This window comes from Babylonia areolata, chromosome 12, assembly GCF_041734735.1.
Source record: "Babylonia areolata isolate BAREFJ2019XMU chromosome 12, ASM4173473v1, whole genome shotgun sequence".
Classification (NCBI taxonomy): Eukaryota; Metazoa; Mollusca; class Gastropoda; order Neogastropoda; family Buccinidae; genus Babylonia; species Babylonia areolata.
Window position 1 is genome coordinate 39,773,503 of NC_134887.1, and position 4,091 is coordinate 39,777,593.

Sequence of the window (4,091 nt, forward strand, 5' to 3'; positions counted from 1 at the left end):
CTCTGCTACACAACTAGTAGCTTAATCACTGTATAATTCTGTAATCGCCAAGATCTGCAAATTATGATACAGCTACACCTTTTCTGGAACGTCTTGCTGTTTCTTCGAGAGAACCAAATTCTGGACGGACCAGTTAACATGGTGACGTCGACACAGAATCATACTTTATTTGTACAAACACATCAGCAAGTGCATCATCTCTTCTTTCTCTCAATACACCTTGCCCCCCGCCCCCCTCGCCCTCCCCCCCCAAAAAAAAACAACAACAAAAAAAACCCAAACAAAACAACTAAACAAAACAGAGGAATCCTGTTAAATCGCAAGGTGATCTACTTAATGAAAGAAATCACCCGTTTTTTGTTGTTGTTTGTTTGTTTGCTGTTGTTGTTTTTTTTAGGGAAATTGCCTCGAAATATTTGTGTACCTGTTTCAAGGTTTCAGAGAGCGTGTGGGTAGATCAATATTATGCTGATTTACATCTGATCTTAAAAAAAAGAGAGAGAAAAAACAAAACAAAACAAACAACCCCCCCAAAAAAATAAAAAACCCCAAAAAACCCAACAAAAACAACAAAAAAACCCAACAGAACAACAACAAAACAACAACAACAAAACAACAACAAAACAACAACAACAACAACAAAATCAAAAACAACGAAGAAAGGCAGACACTCACCCTGTAAACTGAACGCACTGATCAGAGAAAAAAAAAAGTCTAGTACGGGTGGGGTTCGAACCCACGCGGATATAAATCCAGTGGATCTTAAGTCCAACGCCTTAACCACTCGGCCACCGTACTTGTTAAGTATTTCCGTGGTGTTTCAATGGGATCGTCTTTACGAAAAGGAAAGAAAGGCAGATGGAAAGACAGAAGGAAAGAAAAAATATTCAGGAAGACAGCTAGTACATTTCTGCCTTTCCCCTTTTCTTTTTTCCCCCACAAAACTATCGTTATCTTATATCTTTGAATTTATGTATCCGTAGCTGACGTTTGATTTTTTTTTTTTCAGAGTAAACAAATCTATGCTTGTCACTGCCATTTTGTTGTTGTTGTTGACAAACATATAGGATTTTAACCTTTTACACTATCTTGTTAAATAAAAAATGAAAGCGTGCTGGGTACTGCATCTTTGATGTCGCTTATGAAAAAGATTTAGCAATGCGGGGTTCAAATTATTCCGTCTCAGTCACTCCAACCCGCTTTGGAGAATATTTGTTTATCATTTTTTATTTATTTATTTATTTATTTTTTTGTCAAAGACTTTAAAATCCCAGTTTGTTTTGCAACATATTTCGAGGGTCTTCATGCAAGTGTGTGTCGTGTAGTCTTCCTGTATCTTTGAACCCTATACTACTGACTTGCATGAGACTGTGGGGTCATCAGTATCAGTCTAGGCTATACTCTCTCTCTCTCTCTCTCTCTCTCTCTCTCTGTGTGTGTGTGTGTGTGTGTGTGCGTACGTGTTTGCATGCGTGTGTGTGAAAAGCAGTGGGAGCGTTGGTTGGTTCAGCTGGTGCATTATGAAAGGATCACACCATATATATATATATATATATATATATATATATATATATATATATATATATATATATATATATGTGTGTGTGTGTGTGTGTGTGTGTGTGTGTGTGTGTGTGAAACCTTTTAAACCCAGAAAGCCAAGCGGAATTGACGTGCCCCACCAAAACATGAAACAAAAACAAACAGAACAAAATAAGTACATATAGATAAATAGATTCATAAATGAATAAACAAATAACGAAATGAATAAGTAGATACGGCGATAAACAAACAAACGAATGAACAAAGACATGAACAAACAAACAAACAAATACCCATAACTTACTAACTAACTAACCAGATAAATAAAAACAAGAAAGAAAAAAAAAATCGACACGGAATGTGCCAGTCATCACATGTTCTCTCTGTCTCTGTCTCTGTCTCTCTGTCTCTCTCTCTCTCAGTGCAGAGAGGCGATCAGGCGTGAAAAACGGCAGGTCAACAACACAGGAGTTGTCGCCCTTGGTAAGCCCCTGCTGTGCCGTTGTGCGTGGTGGTTTATCTTCCTTGATTACGGAGACGACTTCGCCAAAAGCTTGACTTGATGTAAGTGGCGACACCTAGACGTGGCCACCTGCCATAAATTCCTCTCTGGGAGACTCGTGTTAGCTCCTCTGACAGACAGACAGACAGACAGAGGAGTGGAGTGGGGGGGAGGGGGGCCGGGGGGTGGGGTGGGGGGTGGAGAAGGGACCGGAGTGCGGAGGAGGGTGGGGTGTTGGTGGTGTTTGTTGGTGTTGGATGGTAACGTGGAGGTGGGGGGAGGGGTGGGGGGCACAGGAGTGGTTGTGGGTGGGACATAGACATGATTATAACAGTAAGCGTATATTATATTATATATATATATATATATATATATATATATATATCAGTGGGGTGTAGTCGGGGAGTGATTAGTGGCGGCATTGGTAGTAATTTTTTTGTTTCTTTGTTTGATTTTTGCTGTCTCTGTCTGTCTTTCTGTCTCTGCCTGTCTTTCTCTGTCTGTCTGTCTGTCTCTCTCTCTCTCTCTCTGTCAGTCTCCCTCACTCTCTCTCTCCCCCCTCTATCTCTCTCCTCTCACTCTCTCTCTCTCTCACTCTCTCCCCTCACTCTCCCCTCACTCTCTCACCCTCTCTCTCTCTCTCTGCCCCCCCCTCTCTCTCTCCTCTCTCTCTCTGTCATTCTCCCTCACTCTGTCTCTCTCTCCCCCCTCTATCTCTCTCCTCTCTCTCCTCTCACTCTCTCTCGCTCTCTCTCTCTCACTCTCTCCCCTCACTCTCTCCCCCCCCTCTCTCTCTGCCCCCTCTATCTCTCTCCTCTCACTCTCTCTCTCTCACTGTCTCTCTCCCTCACTCTCTCTCTCTCTCTCTCCTCTCTCTCTGTGTTGTGGGTGGGATAAAATTATAGACATGTATAATCAGCATATATATTTCAGTGGGGTGGTGGTGGGTGATTATACATTTATAGTGCCGGCGCTGGTAGCTTTGTTTTTGTTTTTTTGTTTTTTGCTCTGTCTCTGTCTGTCTGTCTGTCTGTCTGTCTGTCTCTCTCACGGTTGTGGGTGCGACATAGACATATATAGTAAGCGTATATCTCAGTGAAGTGGCGGAGTGATTAGTGACGGCAGTGGTAGCTTAGTTGTTTTTGGTTTTGTTTGTTTTTTGCTCTCTCTCTCTCTCTCTCACTCACTCTCTCTCTCTCTCTCCTCACTCTCTCTCTCTCTATCAGTCTCCCTCACTCTCTCTCTCTCTCACTCTCTCACTCTCTCTCTATCAGTCTCCCTCACTCACTCTCTCTCTCTCTCTCCTCACTCTCTCTCTCTCTATCAGTCTCCCTCACTCTCTCTCTCTCTCTCTCACTCTCTCTATATTTGTCTTTGTCGCTCTCTGTCACTCTGTCTCTATTTCTGTCTTTGTGTCTCTGTCACTGTCTCTGTCTCTCTCTGTGTCTGTCTGTCTGTCTGTCTGTCTCTCTCTGTGTGTGACAGGAAGGAACATAGCTTGTTCTAATTCCGTCATCCACTTCGTTCTGTGGGTCTCTTGTGCCGTTTTAGATTGTCACGGCCGTAATCCCCACGGGAAAAAATTAATGTGCATGGTTTGTAAATTTATCGTGCATACTGGGCGGGCGGGCCACGGCCGCTTGCTGGGCTATTTCCTGTATTGCAGAAATACAACAACACTTTGCGACACTGTTTCTAAACCAGTGGCCCATTGGTCGTACTTTACGTAACCTTACGTGACGTTTAAGAGAGATTTTACAATATACGCGTTTTTCTAACCTCTATTCCTATTCTTAGGACATCGTCGACTTCATTGCGAGTAGGAGGAGGAATTTTGTTTAATGTCCCGTCACACATATCGGTGATTGAAGACATTTTGTTAAAGTATTTATGAATACATCTGAGTATTATCGGTTAGAAGGGGTGGGAGATGTGGATGAATGGAGGGTTGGGAGAAACTGGGCAAATGAGGGTAAAAATGTGGGTGAAATTTGGAAGAAAAAAAAACACCACCAACAACAAAACAACTCTAAATACAGTTACAGGA

At 42.4% G+C, this 4,091-nt stretch overlaps 1 non-coding gene across 1 annotated transcript; it reads right to left on the reverse strand.

The window, feature by feature from the left end:
• Window positions 1-715: 715 nt before the first annotated feature.
• On the reverse strand, window positions 716-798 carry Trnal-uaa (transfer RNA leucine (anticodon UAA)). Its single transcript has one exon. It is a non-coding gene; the product is annotated as a tRNA-Leu (tRNA).
• Between the last annotated feature and the right edge of the window lie 3,293 nt (window positions 799-4,091).